This window comes from Humulus lupulus, chromosome 3, assembly GCF_963169125.1.
Source record: "Humulus lupulus chromosome 3, drHumLupu1.1, whole genome shotgun sequence".
NCBI lineage: Eukaryota > Viridiplantae > Streptophyta > Magnoliopsida > Rosales > Cannabaceae > Humulus > Humulus lupulus.
The window spans coordinates 106,855,019-106,878,000 of record NC_084795.1 but is presented as its reverse complement, the minus strand read 5'-3'; the positions used below and the strand labels follow the sequence as shown (position 1 = coordinate 106,878,000).

General features: G+C 38.5%; 1 long non-coding RNA gene across 1 annotated transcript; it reads right to left on the bottom strand.

Moving 5' to 3' along the window:
• Positions 1–132: 132 nt before the first annotated feature.
• LOC133823044 (uncharacterized) lies at positions 133–9,753 on the bottom strand. Its single transcript, XR_009888106.1, has 8 exons — positions 9,309–9,753; positions 9,148–9,226; positions 7,649–7,714; positions 2,095–2,185; positions 1,760–2,001; positions 1,325–1,661; positions 1,100–1,250; positions 133–703 (listed from the first exon to the last, which is right to left on the bottom strand). It is a non-coding gene; the product is annotated as an uncharacterized LOC133823044 (long non-coding RNA).
• Between the last annotated feature and the right edge of the window lie 13,229 nt (positions 9,754–22,982).

The following is a 22,982-nucleotide window of genomic DNA, read 5'->3' as shown; positions in this document are numbered from 1 at the left end:
CTTTTCCCACCCTGGATTATGGTCATCAGTTTGTCCCTAGTTGGGATTAAGTTCAACACATACTACATATATATAATATCATAATCAAACAATTTACAAACTAAAACTCTGTCCTAGTATCAGAATACTCAATTTCAAACAATTCATATGTCCCACATATCACTTTATCAATAAGATTTCAAAATTTGAATCAGAATAACTTAAATAACATTGCAAATCAGTTTTCAAAATCTAAATAAAAAATAAAAAAAATACCTCAGGTGAGTCACTTAATCACATATTCAAGGAGAGGACGCCATAGACAAATATAGGAGCTGTAACTGATTCGTACGTGAATGAACTTGAGAAGCTCTAAGACTAGGTCGGAGCTTCAGTGGGTAAAGGCAAGCTCCTCTCCTTCGATTGGACTGGACTTGGCTTCAATGGATTAAAGAAACAAAGCAACAAAAAAAAAACCTACTGCCACCTCTGCTACAGTACCGTTGCCAGAGCCAAGAAGCCCAAGTGTCGTCGCCGGAGAAGAAAAGCCCAGTGGTGCCGAGAACCCTCCAACTGTCGAGAACCCAGCTTGAAGCTGTCGCCTCCCTCAAACCCCAACCGCTGATGTCACCTTCACCACCATCAAACCCGTCGCCCGTCGCCTTCACCAGCCCCATGCCGTCGTTGAAACCCTAAGCCCCAATTCGAAATGGTTCTTTTTTTTCTGCTGAGAAAATGGTATAAGCAGCTTCCAATTCGACCCAATAATAGTTTTTTCACCCAATTTTACTTAATATTTTTTAGGTCACACTTTGGGAGCCCTAAATACTCTTTTAGGACACCGAAAGTGAGCCCTTAAAAGTCACCACTCTTAAATTTTATATTCAAGTTTTTTAGGACTCACATATGTTTTTAGGACACTCATTGTCAGTCCTAAAATATATTTTTTAAGGACTCTCAATGAGAGTCCTAAAAACTCCAGAGATATTTTTTAGGACATACATTTGGGTGCGTGTCCTAAGAAAGTGACTGGTAAAGGGTATTTTGTAGTAGTGATCAACCAACTGTTGAGGTGGCACCTAAGACTGAGTGTATTGGGAGGGATGGGTTGATGCTTTACCGTTTAATTTGTGGCCAACTCCTTGCTCGTGGGCCCGCCTTTCACCAAGAACTTGATGTAGTATCTTCATTTGATCGACTAAGGAGGAATCATCGGTGCCAGATTCAACTGTCAGCTGAGTTTCAGCTTCAAGAGTTAACTTCAACTTTTCCTGTTGTAAGAAAACATTAGAAACAAAACAAAAACATAATTATTTGAATTGACATATAATAAAGATAAACTTACATAATCTTGTTCAACATCATCGTTGACAAACTTCTTGTTCTTTTTTACGAGTGGCTGCTAATGATTTCATGCTTTGTGTTGTAGAGTAATTCATTTGGTCTCAATTTATTTTGGTCTTCTCTGAGCGTGTAATAAACTCTGAAGTCGTGAAAACTCAAAAATTTCTTTCCATTGATCGTTTTTGACATCTTTGGGTGGATTCTGTAGGACCTGGTCCCAATCATCTGGTCCTTTGTATAACTTTTTGAAGTGGGCGTGCCGCTTAGTTTTCCTATCTCGGTATCTCTCTGCCATCTCAACATTGATACCATCCATAAAGGTGTCATAATCATCCCATCTTTTTATTTGATAGTAGTATTACAATCAAAAGAAGACATGTTAATAATATTGGAATTATAATAAAATTATTTTTAAAGTAAATTCTATAATTTTTACCTTCACTTTTTTAATGACACTGTCCTTAAACCGTTTTGGGACATGTGCCCAATCCTTGTAATTTCCTAGACATAAAGACGTGACTTGGGTGCCCAAAAGGCGGACAAAAACATGTTCAGTTCCCACCACCTTGTACGTGATGGGGTCAACCGCTATGGGGAGTGGATATCCAACTTCTCGCCTTATGTCCTCTAATTTTTTCCCAGAGGCAGCCCCACGACTTTTTCTCTTTGGTGGGGCTGCTGTATTGTTTTAAATACACACAAAAAAAAAAACTTTAGCATGTTGTATAATAGGGTCTCGTTAGAATACATAAATGATAAAAATTAAAATACCTGACTCGCAACTTGTTGGGATCATCGTAGGATTCGACAGTTCTTGACCACCGCCATCTCCACTATGGTATGAAGCTACATCTGCTGACATCTTTAAATTAAATAGGACCACATTTGTTTGTTAGTATGAATATGAGATATATATTATTTATGAATATATAGTTGTAATTACCAAACAAAATTCCAAACATCCACAACATAACAAATTCATAAGTCGCTCGATATTTCCAATATATAATTTTTTTGAAATATATAGTTTTTCTTACACAGATACAAAAACTAAGCAGAATAGTCACTGTCATCACTAATCAAATTAACATTTATCGGTGAGACATGATTGATGTTATCATCACTAAGGTCAACAAACAATACATCCTCACCATCTGCTTCCACTACATCTTTGTCTTCTTCTTCATCATCATTAATAAAATCATTATCTTCCTTAACAGTCGAATAAGGTCAAGCGATAGTGTCTATCAATGTTTCTAATTGATTAGATTGTTGAACATCCAATTATCCGAGCTCAACAAACAATACAAAATTGGATGAGTTTGTGTCATGTACAACATCAATATCACCAATCTGATCAGAACTGGACAACATCAATATCAACATTTTGATCAGATTTGTCCGTAATATCCCAAACTTGCCTATGATTCACATCTTCAACAACTTTCCAAGCTTGACCTCTAAGAAAATCAGCCCTACTGGCAAAACCCTAGTGGTATCCACCACACTAGTTAGAAAGCCTATACATCCTCCCTGTAATAAATCGCTGGCTCTTAGCGCTGATATCATAGGTACGCAGGGTTCATAAACCGCTCCCACAAAGACAAAGGGATCCTCGCCCTCCAGCTCAAAGGTCACCATCTTGTTCCTATAGTCAATAGTAGCTCCGTACCTAACTAGTCAATCCATCCCCAAAATCATGTCAAAGTCTTCCATACCCAACTCAATCAAGTCTACTGACAATTCCCTACCATCAACCATCACTGGCAACACTCTAATCCACCTCCTATAAACTACCAGTTCTCTTTTAGGCAATATAGTCCCGAACCCCGCAGTACAATACTCACTAGGTCTACACAGTCTATCAATCACCTTACTAAAAACAAATGAATGTGTAGCACCAGAGTCAATCAATACAGTAAAAGGAGAGCCAGCGCTAGAAAGCTGACCTGTCACTACCGAGGGGCTAGCCTCGGCCTCCGCCTGTGTCAGGGTGAACACTCGAGCTGGAGTCAAGCTATCCACCTTCCCTGCATCTCCTTTCTTCATTGTTGGGCAGTCTTTCTTGAGGTATCCTACCCCGCACACATAATAGGCCTTAGCCCGACATTCACCCGGATGGCATCTTCTGCACCTCGTGCACTCAGGATAGCTCCTCCACGAATCACCGCCTCCTTGACGGCCACCCTGAGTACCTCGACCTCTCATATCAGGACCAGGAACGGTCGAAGCAGGGGTCTTCCCCTTCAAATCACTGGGGCCTCCGCCCCTACCAAACCCAAAATAGGGAAGCACCGCCTTGCGACTCTCCTGCCTTACCGCGCTCTCCTTCTGGATCTTATTCTCCGCTTCCTCAGCGGTAAGAGCCTTCTCAACAGCCTGGGCATAAGTTTGTTAGGAACGAGTTTCCTAATATGTAGCGGAAAGGTGGTGTGGTTGGCCCAGTGTACAACAAAATTTTTGTAACATATTTAAACTACCTTTAAATATGCGGATCCATTAATATACATACATTAATCATAAACAAGATACTAATAGAAATCATACCTCTTGAAGTCTATCAAGTGTCCTTGCTATCTTTTCGTATTTAGAACGATCTTCCTATCCAAGCCGCTCCCACGTACTCACACCAAGATCTTCCAAAGCGTTCTCTACACCTCAAGAAATGTGTGGGCACTTAGAGAATGAAGGATAGTTTATTTGTGATTCTTCTTGATGTACTCAACTCATGAGATCAAGAGAATAGGCCTGAGAATTGGTTCTTTATTTTCAGGGAGAGAGAAAACTATCGTTCTATTTTTCACAGAGCGAATGTTCTGAGTTGTCTCACACTCATTTTTCTTATTTTGAATAATAATATGATCAGTCTTACTTAACAGAAAATATTCAAAATTTAAAAATTAAATCTGTAACCATTTTACAATTTAATTTTTAATTAATTAATTATTCCATTAATGAAAAAAATCCAAAATCCAATTTTTGAATTATCCATTAATTAATTAATTAAATAAATAAAATTGAAAATCCCATCCCTGAAAAATATCATGCCTTACACGCCACACACAGTCTATGGACTGTGTGTGAACGTGTAGCTTCCTAATTACTAGGAATATTAGTTTTTCAAATTTTATTTAATTATTTATTCAAATTTCATTGTCAGATAAGATCTAACAACCTGATAGCTAATTCAAATTTGAATTCAAATTAACTATCTATTTAATTAATTATCAAATATAATTAATAATTTGAATAAATATTAATCTTTTAAATTCAAATCCAATTTGAACTTATCAGATTATTTTCTCCCACTCAAATAAAGATATTTAATTAATTCTACTAATAAATTAAACCCAAAATTTTCGAAAATAAATATTTAATTAATCATAATTTCGAAAATTACAATTAATTAATTATTTAATTAAATTTCGAAAATTAATTTAATTATTTAATATAATTTCGAAAATTATATAATAATTAAATATTAATTAATTTGGTTAACTACAACTAATTTGTAATTAATTAATTAATCACTATTATCATATAATTGCATATTTGGCCTGAAGAACAAATTTCTTCCTAAATATGTCTTTAAATTATTTTCCCTTCATATCAACTCTTACCTTGAACAATGTTGATAGAGCCGCTATGGGGACCTATGGACCTATAATTCCAAGCTCCAATAAATTTGAGATTATTAATTAAACTCTTTAATTAAATAATCTTAATTTATTAATCTCATGATTATTCCACTATAAATATGAGATTGAACTCTTGTAATTATAGACATTTCATTTACTGAGTACTTTATAATCATAAAGCGTCCATTGATTTAATCATTGCATACAACTTGACCCTCTAATAATGGTTCATAATTAATCGGGAATAAAATTACCGTTTTACCCTTTTAATTATGTCTTGTTTCCTTAAGTACCATTGACTCTACTAGTGAAGGTTAATTCATAACTAAATTATGAATTTGAGCTCAATAACCTTTCAGTCCCAAAAGTCAACCCTTAAGAGAACCATCATTCAATCTCTTGCGAGAAGGTATAGATTCTATATCTGTATACTATGTCCCCAGCCATCTATATTAATGAGTTCCCAAAACAAAAGTTTCTAGCCTGATCATTCTGACAGACCCTAACAAGTGAATCAAAGAACTCATATAATATAAACAGGAGTTCATAGTAACTTCAGGATTAAGATCAATTTGTATATGATCATCAGTTGATACATTTAATTAATACTTCGAAATGGTATTTAACTAAGTATTAATAAACATATCTGGTCCAGTTCTATATATTCTCAATATATAAAGCACCTCCACTAAAGTGTCCTACCACACTAGTGATCCGGATCTAGATCACATGTATTCATAATACTAGTGGATCGTACTTGCAGTAATTAATCTAAAGATTCCATAACTTTATTTTACTGCGAACTATTCAAGTTCATTTATCTCAAACACAATCCTCTCGTACTAATACGTGTTTGAGATTACATTCATGAACTTAGGAATTTTCCTGATATTTACATAATATTATCATAGAATAATATAGTCCATAAAATATATGCATAACAAATTCAATTTATTTATTTATTTCATAAAAACAATGTCTACTACATATGCTTTCAGGGCACATTTCCAACAAAGTTGTCCCCCCAGGTACTGTTGCAATCCTCACATCTCGGGCTATCATAGCATTAAACCCTCTAATAAATTTGTCTTGCCTAGCTACATCTGTAGGCACAAGATCCAGTGCGAACTTCGCAAGTCTGTTGAACTTCAGGGCATATTCTGTAACTATCATGTTGCCCTAAACCAACCCCACAAATTCATTAACCTTTTCTACCCTGATGGCAACATTGTAATACTTCTGACTGAACAAGTCCTTGAATCCTTCCCAACTCAGAGTCGTGACGTCTCTAGTCTGTGATGCCACTTCCCACCAAATACGGGCATCCTCTCTCAGCATATATGTTGTAACGTCTCGGATTTTCAAGACTCGATAATGCGGAAATATAAATGTTTTCATTTAACAAAATGTCTCAAAAACCCGTATAAAAAAAAACTTTTTAAAAAGTCGTATGGCCATACTTAACATTTAGTTACAAACATGTTTTATAAGGAGTAGAGTGAGCCTAGTTTAGGAAAATTACACAACATTTCCAAAAATAAAACGGCTTCCCAAAAGGTCGGTCCACATGTACATTTGCAAGGAAGACTCCAGCGCTCACTGCTCTCCCTTGCCCTTGCACTTACCAACAACATGAAACAACTAGGTAAGCGAAAACGCTTAGTAAGATCAACTTTCAAACAAAGCAGATAGAGAAATAGGGATCCGGACCCATCCGGACCCTACACAATCAATTTCAAGAACGCCAAAGCGTCCTGTCAAACTTATGGTCATGCCTGATAACAAGGGATAAATTAATTCATATCTAGATAAAAATCATGCACTCAGAAAAATCCCAGAACAAGCAGATATATTATATCACAACTATATCTTACCAACAATTATATCCCTGCACTCAGATAAATCCTAGAACAAGCAGATATATTATATCACAACTATATCTTACCAACAATTATATCCCTGCACTCAGAAAATCCCAGAGCAAGCAGATATAATATATCACAATATAATTCGAGACCAACGCTCGACAATTTCCAACAATTCATGCGTAATGCGCCCTCCAACATAATTGCTAATCTGTAAAAGAGAACCGAGTCCCCACACTAAGATCTAGCCAATAAATATTCTCATCAAGGGTAACTATCGTGTTACCTAGGGCATCGCTACTTATTCAAGAGTGTAATCAAATTTACACGGTTTTACGGAGACTTCTATGTTAATCAGTGGTGCTGGTGAGCAGCTGCCCCTAGGGTGTTCAGCCTCACTCAATCTTGGCAACCCCTAGTATCTCTAGGCACTCTCACGGAATGGCCAATATTCATGGCTGCTATCCGGGAATAACTTATCAGAGCACTTGCTCGGATTCTAACCGTCCAATGATTAAGTAAGCATGAGGGCCCCTAGGTCCCATTTATCTTGGCGCCCCTAGGTTTAACCAGCTTATCCTCATCTCATGGCCACTCGTCGCGGTAATGAACCGGACATAAATAAAATCAAGCAGTGTGACGGGGATCAACTGTCTAGGATATGACGGACTTCTACCGTTCATATTTTCTAAATCAGCACTCACTAGACTAACGTCTCTAAGCAACTTTCTATGACAGCCTATGTATATGCATGTATCCCTATACTAACATACAAGACAATAATCATTTCATGTTGCAGCCATACAATATAAGTTGACTTACTTGGAGTCCTTAGCGCTCAGCAGGTTTTCACCCTCCAACGTTCAGTCCAGTTACGCTTAGCCAATACTGTAGTTATCCATACAGTATACTCGGATTAATTATGGCACTCATAATTCATTATTATTATTTTGGGCAGTTGGGTCATTTTAATAAAAGTCATTTGTAAGGATTTATAATCCTTATTTGGTTTTAAACCTATTAAGGAAAGTTATACAAAATATTCGAGACTAAACCCTAAGTCTCGGGGAGACCTATCCTAAGGTCTCGATACCTAGGCTCGGGTATCACAATGGTATTTCCCCACAACCCGCTAAAAATCTTACTCTTTCAAGGTATCACTATTAACCCGCACTTTCGACTAGTCGGTTAAAATATGTAAGATTTTAGCCGGTATTATATCCAGAAAATACAAATAAATTCCTTAATTATTTTTAAAGAAAATAAACTCTTAAAATTTTTCTTTTATTTTTCTTAAGGTTTTAATATCTAAAAACCGTTTTAAGAAAATTTCCTAATTTGTCTTAATTAGGAAAACCGTTATAAATTTCTCATCTTGACTAATTAATTTTCCCAAAAGCAATTAATCAATTTTACTTACTAGAAAAATAATTCATTTAAACTCAAAGGGGTAATTTTAGTGAAAATATGATTTCAAGACTTACCAATTTATATCTTGAAATAAACAAAATTTTACTTTTTACCTTATGTTTCAAAATCTCATTTTTACACTAAGTGTGAAAAACCTATTTTTCACATTTTTAACTACATACTTCGTTAGCTCATAACGTGAAATTTACTTACCCAATTGTTACCAAAATTTCCCAATTCCATTTTTGTTATGCCATTTAGGCCGTTGTAAAATCTTAGGTCAAAATGAGCATTTTTGATTGGTGAAATCATTTTCCAACAATGAGGTAAAAATGACCTTATTTTCAAGTCCTTATTTTTTCCAAACTTTGACAGTTAATAACTTTCAAACCGTTCAATATTTTCTTACCAAATTTTACAGTGGAATAATAGGTTATGCCAGTAATATGTCCACAAAATTTTAGAAAAAACTGGGTTCATTTGCCCTATACAGTGGCTGTCCAAACTTGGTTCCGAAAATAAGAATACGAAAAAACAGTTTTTTACCTAAACTTTGAAATAGCATAACTTACTCATTTCTAAACATTTTTTTGTGTTTCAAAAGCTCAATTTTATGTACTCAATCTCAACAACATCACAGTACAATTAAATTTTACAAAACCAATATACAGTGGCTGCTTGACCCCTTGGAAGTCACAGCTCAAAATATGTTTTGTTTTAGGGTATCCTACAAAACCCTTGGGGGTTTTGGTTCCCATTTTAAAAAATCAATACACATGCATCATAAAAATTATTAAACAACTACCATAACCTTATTACATCACCAACAAGAAACTTTAAGCATTAGATATACAAAATAATGCGTAAAACTAAAAACCCTACAACAAAATCATCAAAAGTAAACTTTTTACCTCTTTGGTGTTCTTGCTTAAGGTTTGGACCTTCCTATTAGCTTTGGCTCCTCCAAAACCTTTCAAAAACCCTAACCAACTTCCCCCAACAACATAGGTAATTAGCTATTTGAAACTCTATGATTAAAACTTGACAAAAGTCTAGATTAATGAGACTTTACCTTAGGGAAAACCCTTCCTAGACCAAGACTTAGCTTCCAAGTTTCTTTGGTGTTCTTGGGGTTGAAAATGGAGAGAACACTTGAGAGAGTCTCCAAAAATCAGATGAGAGTGAATGAGAGAGGGAGAGTGGTCGGATTTGGGGGTTAGAATGGCTCACACAACTCTTCAAAATATCACAAAACACTTGAGTGCTTTTCTACCCACTTGCCCACTTGACTTCTTAATTAAATGGGATTTGAATTTTATAAAATTGGGTTCACACCACTCTAAAATAGCACATGGCCAGCCACCATTTTCCATATATGTGACCATTAATTTTTTTTTTTTTTTTTTTTTTTTTTTTTTATAAAGGTTAATAAAGGTTTATAAGAAGAAAAGTCCAAATTGACTTTTGACACATTTTTTCACTCTTATTAAGTTTTAATCACCAAACTTAACATTAATTAATTAAATTAAATGTCTCACATTTAATTTAATTAATCACATAATAAAATTTAACCTAAGGTCCATTCATGGAATAAAATTCCCCATTTCGGCAAAATTAGGCATTTAACACAAAATGCCCTAAAATTTCCATTTTCTTTTAGGTTTATTATTTTTGACCAAACTTTAACTTTTATGAATGTATTTTATGCCCAAAATATAATTGCCATGATTTTTCGTTTTATTTTCCGAGATTTTTACCCGATCAGGGTTTTTGTGTCGGTCCAGGACCGAAAGTCTTATCTTGACTTTTAAAATCACAAAATTCATATTTTGGCTAGCAATAACTCATGGAATACTTACAAACAAAATATAATATTATTTAAAATAATATTCTTAACCCGAGGGAAAAATCCCGACCCGAGTCGTTTAAAGGTACCCGAAATGCAGGACGTTACATATGTGGCACAGGCCACTCTGTCATGACCCTCTATCCTCATAAAATCCAAAATAGTAGTGACCATACTCATCCACTATTCAGCCTTTAGTGGATATGGTCCTCCCTCAAAAGTTGGAGGATGCTGTTTCCTGAACCGCTCATACAACAGCTCCCATCTATTCCCAACCTCTACTAATTGTACAACTGGTACCACTACAGGTGGCACAATAGGGGCATCACTCCCTGACGGAGCCTATTGTCGCAGAAGTTGGATCTGCTCATCCTGGCTCTGTAGCCGTGCTTGCATGTCTGCCATAAGTTGCTGCCAGTTCTCAGGGATAGGCGGAGGGGTCTGACCCTGGTCATCATCTCTTGCCTCAGACCTAGTGCCGGCTAGTCGCGTAGATTTTCTTGGACTCATAGTTATCCAAGTTAATCTGCAATCAATGACTCGGCAATCAAACTATGATGACAGGGTAATAGCCTTTCCAAAATCCACCAATGGAACACAATCATTCACAAGAAATCAAGATATAACAATTTACTCAAATATTCATTCACATACAATAGCAATGCTAATAAGCACGCCTCAATATCATCACACAACAGTCAAGGGCCAGGCCCTATCAGTATCTCATACTTCATATTAATCACATAGATATCTGCATTCATATTCCATTCTAATCATTTAAGCATATAAACAGGTATACACAATTACCAAACCCTGAGTCGAGCTTGTCTTTAGCGGTGAATGTACATGTCCAGTTAGTCTTCAAGAACCCTTAAACCTAGGACACTCTGATACCAAGTTGTAATGCCTTGGATAGCCAAGACCGTTATTCTATGTGTTTATAAAGGTGCAATACTTGCTAATCAAGTCATTTAGTTGGAAACGTGTTACTGAAACTATAATTGAACTAGGGTTAAAAGATTTTGGTTACAAAAGTTACATTTCACATAATTTAACATTTTGAACATGGGATCCAAAAAGAAATAGAGTTTAAAAGACAGTTTACAAAAATTCCAGGCTATAAACATATACTGGCCACTCTAAGGGCAAAACAGACGTTTAAGTTTCTCCTGTCCTGTATCACTCCTCGGTCGTGGTGACCGATCAGCTGACTATGTACATTCAGCCTCTGGAGCTCTCCTACTCAGGACTGGTCCGCCTTGCTCTTACCTTTACCTGCACCACGTAGCACCTGTGAGCAGAGGCCCAGCAAGAAATCCAGATAACAGAGCATAATCATTAATCAATCAATCAGATAACTCATAAAGCATAGTCATATACTCATCAATCTACAGTATTCACATAATCAAGCATTCAACATACCAAGTTCATCAAATTAACATTAACAACCAATTCATATATTAACCAGGGTCGACGCCCTTAGGTCGCATCCCCTATTTATCCCACTGACTCCGACCTGCTTAAACCGAGCTCAGTGAATATTAAGTTGTCCTCAACTACCAGTGGCCGAGCCGCGCCCTATGTGCAAATATTGAATCCAGCACACTTAGGTCGTTTATCACATGTCCCATGGCATAATACCATCTCATGACATCACATATGAATATAGGGAGCTCTTAGTCCCAACACAAATGCATAACCGGGTGCAGTTTCTTACCTTCGATTCCGATAGCTTTGATTAGTGAAATCGACCTTCAAGCACAATCCCGTCCGAGCCCTAGCGTACACCTAGTCACAGCCATAAATTAGAAACATCACTAAACTTCAATTCTATAACCTAACCTCGGGACCAATCCCGAGCCCTTGGGAAGCCCTAATTCCACCAAACGGGGTGGTGGAATCAAACCCCGAGCCCCCGGGCAAAAACCCTAAGAAATAACCCAAAAATCCACTTCTGAAGGCAGGTTTGCGCTACAGCGCTACAAGCAGAGCCAAAAGCCCCAGAAAAATCCAAGCCTAGTGTTGTAGCGCCCGAAGGCTAGCGCTACAGCGCTAGTCAGAGAACCTTCAACACTCTATTTTTCTTCCTTCGATTTTCCTCGAACCAAAACCCCTTAGAACCCTTCCAAACCTCAGCCATATTTTAAAACAAGCCTACCAATCACTACATCTCACCCCACAAGGCCCAACAACCTAAAATTCAACCACATGCACCATCAAACAATGAAAAACAAGAATTGAACCCAAAACTCAAGAACTCAACCAGAAAACTAGAACAACCCACAAACTCAAGTGTTCAAGCGCATAATTTCATACCTTAAGTGGGGAATTCGACCTAAGTTTCCTTTCCAGCCTTATGCTCCTCAATTCCTCAAGCCTAATACCTTGAATTCCCATCCAAAGTTCAAGATCATAATCAACCTTATCAAGGTTAGAAAATTCAGACCAAACTCACCAAAACTCAGCAATCTCAACATAGCTTTAAACCTTACCTTAATTGAGTAATTAACTCCCGCTAAATCTCTTAGCTTCACCAAGGATCCTAGCCCCAAGCTCCAGCCCAAGCTTTCATGAGTTAAAGCTTCAAAATTCCTCAAGTGATGGTGAAGAAAAAGGGAACCGAGTGAGAGAAAATAAGGTAAACTTAGGTGTTCTGTTTTTCTTTCTTTCTTTCTTCCTTCAGCTTCTCACACTTTCTAACAATTCCACTATCTCCATAAAATCAGCATATCATTTATCCCTTTATTAAACCAAATGACCATTTTTCCCTCCCACTAAAATCTAAACCTTAAAACATTCTAAGGGCATTTTGGTCATTGCTCCCACCCTCGAGTGTCCCTAATAATTACTGCTTGCATCTCAACACCTAACTAATCACAAATTGTTTTCCTCAATGTCAAATAGTCTCCAATATATTTCCCAGATTCCCAGAAATACCCCCAGGCTCCCCCGAGCTGGGTATAAATCCCCGCTGTGACCTTTCCGCTAAACCGCTCACTAGGATTTCCTCGAGTCATAAGCTACAAATATATCCACAAAATATTGTGGTCTCAACAATTTATCACAAATATTTACATTTATGCCCTCAACGGGCCAAAATTATGAATATGCACTTATAACCTAATCAGGGCCTACATGCATACTAATACTCATAATCATGCATCTCATTTATCCAAATAATCATATAGGCATGCTTATCACATAATCATGCAGTTAATCATTTAAATCACACATAATCTAGTTATGCCCTCCCGACACACTAACCAAGGCCCTTAAGCCTTATTAGTAATTTTGGATCATTACAGGGTCATTGTGTGGAGAATGCACACCCCGCACGTCTTCTTTGGTGAAGGTTATTGAGTCATTTCCCCCGTTAAAGTTTTTTTAGGGTCGTTGTTCTAAACTTAGCGTGCATGGGGGTGGACTTCGTTTGGCTTCCTTGGCGTATCTATCTTGCCCCTTTCTCGATTCTCCTCCGAATCCTGGTCCTCTGAAGATCGTCCTCACCTCCCCTTACACCTCTGGGGCTACATCTCGTGTTTGTGGCGAGGGTGGTCTATCGTCTGGTCTTTGATTTTCTCTTCGGATGTATCTACCCAAGTGCCCCCTGCGTATGAGTGCATTCCATTGTGGTGTGGCCAATGTCTTTATGATACTGACAGTACTTTCTAGGGTATCTCTTTGACCGATCTCTCTTCATTGGTGGGGGTCGCCTGAAGGGGACCTGATTATCATTCGCTACGGAGATATGCTCCCTAGTATGTGTTAGGTCAGTGTAGAAGGTGTGGGATGTTTGCCTAGGATTACCTCCGTGTTTGTGCTTCCTCTAGTGGTCATCTCTTGGGCCCTCATACACCCTTTTCTTTTTTATGTCATTTAAACCTTCAGGTGCTGAGGGCTTGACAAGTGATGCCTTTAGGTTCTCGTGGCCTTCTTCGACATGAATGTAATTTTGTGTCCATTCGTAGAAATTGTCTAAGTTAGTTACCTCCCTTTTGAGCATATTATCCCAAAGTTTGCTGCCTGGTCACACTCCAGCCATGATTGCCATCTTATGTTCTCCCCTGGTTAGGCTTCCTACTTTAGCCGCCTCCATGTTGAACTTATGGAAGTAGCTCTTCAAGCTTTCTCCTTCTCCTTCCTTTATATTAGCGAGGCTAGTGCCTGGCAAGGTATAATCACATACGACATGATGTTGTTGGAGAAACTCGTCAGAAAATTGTTGCCATGACCTAATGGTCCCCGGCCTCAGCCTCTTGAACCACTTGTATGCAGGCCCCTTTAGCGTGACCGTGAAACAGTGACACCTTGCTCTACTATTGATCCTTCTCAGCTTCATTAAATCATTAAAGGCATCCAAATGGTATTTGGGGTCTGAGGTGCCCTCATATGGGGTCATATGAGGTTCTTTAAAGTTAGTCGGGAGCTGTTCCAACTCGATTTCTCGCATGAAGGGTGACTAACTCTTCATCAGTAATGTGCCCCCCAGACGCCATGACAATCTTTCTCCAGAGGTTCCTCATCTCGTTGTTTAGCTCCTGTCGCCTCCTATTCAAGGACTCCCTCAGCTCAGTAGGGTTGGCCTTTCTCTTCTCTCTACCCTTCGGATGGGCCATAGGAGGTGTCCTCCTTACTTCTGACCTTCTTCCATTGAACTTTTCTCTTAGGTCAAGTGGCGCCTCCTTGGAGGTGACTTCGGCTTCGCTCTTATGACCAGCGTCGTCCCTCCGTCTTTGCTCCTGGGGGTATTTCGCCGGCCCAGGTCCCTCATGGTACTTTGTCTGGGGAGTGTTGCTCGTGGAAATTCGGATTCTCCCATCGTCTACGGGGACAGTGGTTTCCCCTCTTTCGCGCTCTTTCTCGTTTTGCTTCAGAAGGGGTATGCTCGAATTTCCTTGTAGAAGGTCGTTTAAAACCTCCTGTATGTTCTCTAGCATGGCTTCCAGCCTTCGATTATTTTTATGTAACTCGCAAATCTCATCCTCATAAAAGCGGGTCCTTGAGCTGGAACTCACTAAGTGTACTTGGGGACTCTTGCCTGGCCTGCGTGTTGAGGGACCTGGGTCCCGATGGCCAGAGGTGGTGCCACCGAGGGCCTAGGATATGGGTGCGCTGGAAGCTCTGGACTACCTCCATCGGGCTGGACAGTCGGGGATGATGCTTCCCTCTCCTCCCTTGGGGGAGGATGTTCTTCTGGCATATCTCCATGCTCAAGCGGAGGAGGGTCTTTCCTGGAGTCCCTCAGTTGTTCTCTGTCCAGGTGAACCTCTACATCTTGTAGTTGTCGTAAGCGTTTTGAACGCCTTGGAATTTTTTGTTGTTGGAAGTGATGGAAGAACGTTGGCTTGATGCTTTTTCTTCCCACAGACGGTGCCAAACTATTGATGGTAGAAACTCGTAAATGATATATGGATGGAAAACTCAAAGCTTGTTACCACAAGATGCGTAGATTGAACTTAGGAAAAACTTGAGAAAGAAACATGCAGAAAAACCATGAAGGAAAATCTCATTTATTGCTTTACTATCTCTCTCTACAATGAATTTTTCCAACCCCATTGGTTGAGGGGTGATGAACTATTTATAGTGGAGCTTTAATGGCTCCTAATACATAGTGGTCTAGGGGACAAGATAGTACATAAGTACAATGTCAGGGTAGTGACATATATTGTAGTGGTGCTGAAGGGTGTGGTGTCGGCCCTGGTACATGGTCAGAGGTATGTAGGTAGTTCCACCACTCTGTGTACTATTTTGTACCACCGCTACATGTGTTATACGGATGTTAGGGCCACGCCTCTGACCTCTTCAGTCTAGTACGTTCCGTACTCGTACTTATGCCTCGCACATGATGGTTGTTCTTGTTCTTCCAAGATATGCCTTTGCTCCAAGCTTCTTTGTATTCTACTAAGTGTTGGAAAGCTTGCAGATTTTGTCCCAAGGTAGTGTAGGTCTCCTTAAAGCCAAAGGTTGATGTAGGAAATGGGCCCTTGTATACTTAAGATGTTCCCAACTTCATGTCTTGTAAGAGGCGACCTTGGTTGAAACATACTAGAGACGTGCTCTGCTGGTGACACCTACCTTAAAGAGTAAGGTAGGGCCTCATCAGCAAAGCATGTGTTCTATAAAGGGGTTTAGGAGACAATGGCATCGCGAAGTGGTCTTCAAGGCAGAATCGTGAAGGGTCTCGCATGGTCTCATCTACAAGGGCGTGATGCGAGGGGGTCTCGCATAGGGATGACCCCTCATAGTGAGTCCCATAAGTTTGCCGAGGCCTTTGCATAAGGACGACCTTGGATAGATAGGTCCTTAGGTCCCTCAATTGTTCTTATGCGCACGGCCTTTGCCGAGGATGTTTTAAATGCACCCGGTCCTCGCATAATGAGGACCTTAGGTGGGGGTGCCTTATGCGTCTATTCGAGGTTGTTGATGTCGCCGTGACACCAAGGAGGCCCTTACATGCATCGGGCCTCGCTATGCGAGGCTGCCCCCTTGGCCATGCGCGGTCCTCCGCAGGCTGAGACATCAAGGGAGCCCCTTTGTGGATTGAGCCTTGCTATGCGAGGCTATTCCCTTGGCCATGCACAACTTTCCATCGGCGCAACATTAAGGGAGCCCCTCCATGCATCGGGCCTTGCTATGCAAGGCTATTCCCTTGGCCATGTGTAGCCCTCCGTTGTCGCAACACCAAGGAGGCCTCTCCATGCATTGGGCCTCGCTATGCAAGGCTATCCCCTTGGCCATGCGCGGCCTTCCACATGCCGCGACATCAAGGGGGCCTATCCATGCACCTAGCCTTGCTATGTGAGGCCCCATACGTATGTGAGGCCATCTTCTTGAGTGCCTTGCTTCTTCATCGAATTTCCCACATTCACAAGGTTGATTTTAACCACTGAACCACGTAAGTTGTGTGTGTTCAAGAGAGTTTTTATTATTTCATTACGATTTATAATTTATCACTAATCTACCTATTTGATTTCTTAATCTATTGTTGGCGAAAAATCGCGTCAACAAATTGTTTGTATTAATTAGTTTTTATTTTTACTAGTTTTTGAACAAGGGCTGTTCAGTTATTTGGCTGGTCGCTTATAAGTGTAAGATTGTTTGATCACTCGTATAGACACAAATTTGTCCATTTATTTACGAGAAATAAAAGGCATTGTGTGCAGCCAGTTATTATTGCCAATTATTGTATTTTTACAAGTATTTGCTCATTACGTGCGTTGTTTTGCTATATTTTCATAATTACTTATAAGTGCGCGAGTCATAAGGTTCGAACGGGTATTGGTCAATGGAAAGTGACCAAGCACCTTAAGCTACTCAATCACTTGGGGGCCATGTGAGAAGATATTATAGTGACAATTATAATATATAAAAAAAGATGTTTTTATAGTGCGAGCAGTACTGCTCGAATGTAATTGAAAAACTAGCATAAAAGTAACATTGCTTTGAGCAGAAAATTGTTTCAACAACACAAACAGGTTGATCGGGTGTTATAATTACAAAATAGATGGAAAGAAATAAATTAGCTGAGTGGGAAGGTCTTGATGGGGTTGCTGGTCGACAGTTGCTCCAGCCTCCTCTTCTCCATCGATCCCCGTGGCCAAAGAAATCTCAGGAGATGCAGGGGCATTTTTCTCCTCCTCTAGTCAAGCAGTGCATCAAGCAAGCTTAGACTGCATTATCTATTTGGGAAGATAATCAAAGTTTGCACATTGATTGTTCTTCCAGAACATATACAAGTAGGTAAAGGTTGCACCTTGAAACCTCTTCAAGTTGGTCGCATTATTCTCCTCGAGCTATTTCACCTTTTTCTCCAGCTCACTGGCCTTCTTCTGACTCACGAACATGTCATCCTGATGCTTGACAACCTCTTCATGGTTAGCCTTGGGCACAGCCTTGTATTTTTCTTTTAAAGTTGTGGCCTTGTATAAGTCCTCCTTGGTTTTTCTTATCTCCTCGTTGAGGGCCGTGATCTGGTCCTATGTTGCTTTTTGTTCGTCAGCAAATTTGGAGCCATGTTCTTCAACACAGCACCACCAATTATTTATGGCTAGGATGGCCTGTGAGCAATAGAACAATGATATTAGTAAAAGAAAAAATATTAACCAGAAATACAACAGTTAGGAAATACTTACGACGAGCATTTCATTAAAACCACGACCAATGAAATGGTTGGTTTTCAACAAAGGAAGAGAGGCAAAGGCCTCTTTTCTTAATCGATGTTTGGCCATTTTTTGCAGCTTATCTATTGTGGAGTTGGAGGCGTTGGTCAGCATCTCATTCACAGAAGGATCTCCCACCTACTCGGTGGAAGATTCAGGTTAAGAAGAGGGGAGGAGGAAATAGTGGACTTTATAGGAAGAGGAGTCTCCGTTGATCGAGACTTCTTACTCGGAGGTGCCCCGGTGGTGCCTCTGGCCTCTCTCTTGCTCAATTTCTTTGAGCTAGTTGTTCTGCCTCTCGAGTCGTAGATGTCAAAATCGTTGTTCGCCTACATGACTGAAAAAAAGGTGAGAACAAATTAATTAAAGTGTCCACAAGTATTTCTAAAGATCGACAAGGAAAAATTCCAAGTATTATACCCGAACTAAAGTTATTGGTCGCTAAGTTAACTAAGTTATTACTGCTTTAAACATTATCCTCCTCGAAGAAATCCGAATTAAAGCTTCTTGATGGAAAAATAAAGTTGCCATTCTTGTCGAACATACTACTGGACAATGTATTTAAAAGAGTTGAAAAATCCATACCATTTTTTGTCCTCAGACGATTCATATACCCAACCAGGATGATCGGGTAGTTTTGTTTTTCCTTCCTGTGGGAAGGAGGAATAGGTTCTGGTCGAGGATTGAAGATTGGTCCTCTGATGGTTACCCCTGTTGAACGATGCCTGTGGGGTTGGGAGACGTCGTTAGTACCTTCTCCTGTGGCACTCCCAGCAGTTGTTTCTTTCACATCTTGGCGAGGCTCCAAAAGTCGACCAACCTTAAATTGTTTTTGGTTACCAGTTCCTTGACACTCTTCTCTATGGAGGTCATGCTGGCCAGGACAACGACCCTTGGGTAGGCTCTAGTTGGAGCCATGGGCCTACATTTAACAAAATAAACTAACAAAAAGAAGAAAGATACAGCCAGAATTTTGAGCAGATTCAGGAAGAAAAATTACCTCCCTAAGTGAAGGACAAGTTGTCCGCTACGAGATCGGTGGTGAGGAAATACTCTTGGAAGCATTTACCCACATTGGACTTATAGGTTATATCGGTCAAGAATGTACAGGACGATTCTTGATGGTAGAAATGGAAAATCCCTATATTATTTGGTTGAGGTTGGATTTAAGGTCGAACAAGTAGTTAATTTCTTGGGTTGTGGGTACAGGCTATTTCTTGTGATGGCAAAGAATATAGAGCCCTGATAGCACTCTATATCCGTTCGGTGTAATTTGGAATGGAGAAATGTCGAAATAGTTTGTCATCCTAAAAAAAAATCGTGCAGAGGCAGGGTTGACATTGCCTTGATGTGATACCTCGACCAGGCATTGTACGCGCCACTAGGCACATTTTCTCTCTGGTCAGGGGTTGGCTTGAATAAAGTAATCCCAGGGAGGCCATATTTCTTAGGATACTTGGCCACCATCCTGCTCGATATAATGCTAGGAGGGGCAATGTACCAGGGTACCTCCTTTTTATGACTTCTCTTACAAAAGCATGGGAAAGGAAAACTTGGGAGGGTGCTCAGTGTTACAGGTTAGTTGGTGGTCAAATGACCCTGAACATTGGCTGCATGTTGACCAATATGAGGATTGGTGATCTTTTTCTTTCTTTGAGTAACATGCTTTACTCGGGCCATAGAAGGATTTGAACTGGGATAGTTAGTTGATGGTATTGGTTGTGTTGGATTTTGTGGAATAGGAAAAGTAGGCTGCTCGGAGTCTACGAACAAAAAATTTAAAAGATCTTCGTCTATTGGCCTCTCACCTCCCCATAGTGCATGAATATCTGAGAAGAAGAAGGTGAAGTGAGAATCTAAGACCAATAAGGGGAGAACTATGAAAATAACTATTGTTTGTGGAAATTAATTAAGCTTTTAGCCAACCAACAAGTATTTAGCAACAAACAAACTCTAATATACGAGCAGGTGAATGTAACGAATCAAAAAGCAAAAATAAAAAGATTTTTCAAGAAAACTTTTCGATTTCGTCACAGGCGGGAAAAAACCCATTTTTTTTTGAAACCTAAAGATCGAAGTTTTACTTAATTTTTGGACACAAAATCAGTAGTTATACCCAGATAAAGCCTTCCTAAACATCTTTACATTTCTAAATATTACACAAAAACTATTTAAGCCCAGAATCATAAACATTCCTACCTATAACCGACTACTCTCAAGAACACATCAAAAACTTCATAGTAACAGTTACGAAAAGAGGCAAATCCTCACAAAAGCATAGAAAAATTAATGAAAAATGGGAGGAGGTTGTTCGAAAACTTACTTGAAGAAAAGATTGCCGAAGAAATTGATTGAAAATCTTCTAGGAACGCCTGAGAAGTGTCTCGAATTGCTTGAAGAAAGTTTGAGGAAGTTTTGAATGTTCTTGAAGAAAGAGAGTGCAAAGGTAAAAAGTGAAAAACAAGGAAGAGTTTATTTATATTGCCCAGGGTAGCTGAAAGGTCGTGAGTGAAAATAGGGTTTTGGAACATTGGAAAATGTAAAGCCGTCAAATCTTTCCTTGGAAACCATAAAATCATGATTATTTACCATTTTGAGAAAGTAAAGTACAGTTGGACGTGACAGGTCGGTGAATGCTGGTTGAGTAAGTTTATTTAATGACAATCGCATCATAATAAACTTAGGGGGCAAATGCTTCCCAAAAATTTAGTGAGGACATGACACAAACATAAGGCACGTGAACGACACATGACGAGACATTTATAAAGGACTGATCGACTCACGACCAGACATGAGAAGAAAACATGCTATAGGTTAATTAATAATTTATGCAGAGTACCTAGAAAAGAAGTTGACAAAAGACATGTGATCACAGTTGCTCGATGAAATGCAATTAAAGCTCAAAGTTAGTTTAATAGACAAATATTTATGAGATATCTGTTATTTCAAATATAAAGTGTATTATTGGCATATTATTTTATATTTACTTGTTGCACAAGTTACGCAAGGCCCGTGGCCCATCTATGTACATTATTGAGTCTATAAATAGAGGAATCAAGAATTCATTATTTTTTATGCTCTAATTCTTTACTTTTAGATAATTCTAAGAATCTAGTGCTATTATACATGTTTTGTATCCTCTTTCTTAGCTTGTGAAACTTGGTTGACTCTAGTCATCTCAATGTAGGTTTTGAGAATTTACATTAATAAGATTATTAAGTGGATGTAGGTCATTACCAATTAGCGGAGTCGAACCACTTGTTATTTTTAAAGTTCATTTCTTATTTTATATAGTTATTTTGACTCAGTGTCGTTGACCAAATCTCAGGTCAACACCATGCCCGAACAAAACACATAGAGCTTGATGTACACTTTGACACGAATAAAGTGCAGAAAAAGGAATTAGAAGTTAGATATATTCCATCAACTGACCAAGTTGTGGACTGCCTTACAAAGAGTCTTTCTCATGAACGCTTTCGCTGCCTGACTTCCAAACTTGGTGTGCAACCTTCACCCCTGCATTTGAGGGGTGGTGTTAAGACATGAATGAATCAGCCATCTCATTCTCCATCTCACCAAATTCAGCACTAGCTCAGCATACCAGAATTGGCACTTCAGCAAGGATGTCCTCACCATGTAATCATGTGGTCCTGCCCTTGATTTTCTAATCATTGTACGAATTGGTTATAGGTTGTTAGGAGTTTATGTTGGATATTTTGAATGAAAAGGCATTTGGGTTTTGTCCCACATTTTTTGTGAGTGGTTATGCCTCTCAATTTTGGCCTATATATAGAGATCATAGGTCTTAGTTTAAATTACACCAAAACCATATACATATATATATATATATTTGTCTTCCTTTGAAAATTAAGATATATATATTTTCAATATTGTTTTTCCCCTTGAGTTACTTGTCGTTCACCGTTGTATCCTGGGAGATAGACGTCGAAACCTCGTAGAGGCGGCGAATCTGTTTTAAGGAAACTGTGTGTTACACAGGCCTCAACTTTTATTTTGTTCTTTATAATTATTGTCTAACTTAATTATAATTGTTATTTATATTATAATTATTTATGTTGTGTTATATATAATTATAATATTGCTATTTATATTATAGTTATTTATATATTGTTATTTATAATTATAATATTGTTATATATATTATAGTTATTTATTGTATTATTTATAACTATAATATTTATGTATTTTTAATTTAGTAGATATAGATATAATTATTGTATTTATCATATTGCGTTTATTCAAGTATTATATAAGATATGTTTTCCTACAATCTTAAAACAGATTCTTGTTTAAATATAATATTTGAATATTAGATATATTTTATATTATTATAATGTTTAATATATCTATCAAGTGATATTTCTATATCTATATATTGAAAGATATTGTTATTGATAAAAATTCGTTTGAACTTAAATCTCACTAGAGAAGTTCTGGGAACTGAATATTTTCAAAGAAACTAGACTGCCGAGGCAGGGGCTAGACCCTTCTTCTAGTATTCTTTGGAAATGATCTAGTAGAGATATTTGAGGCTGGATAAATACTCAAAGAAATATTCTACGAGAGGCTAGACCACGAATGTTTGGGTTTTTAACCCTTCCAGGCTAACCAAAGAATTTTCTTTAAGTTTGATCTAATAAATCTATTAGCCATGGTGTCTGAGATAAACGTAGTCAATTCCAACCCAATGGAGTGGTGGATTGATACTGGTGCCACTCGG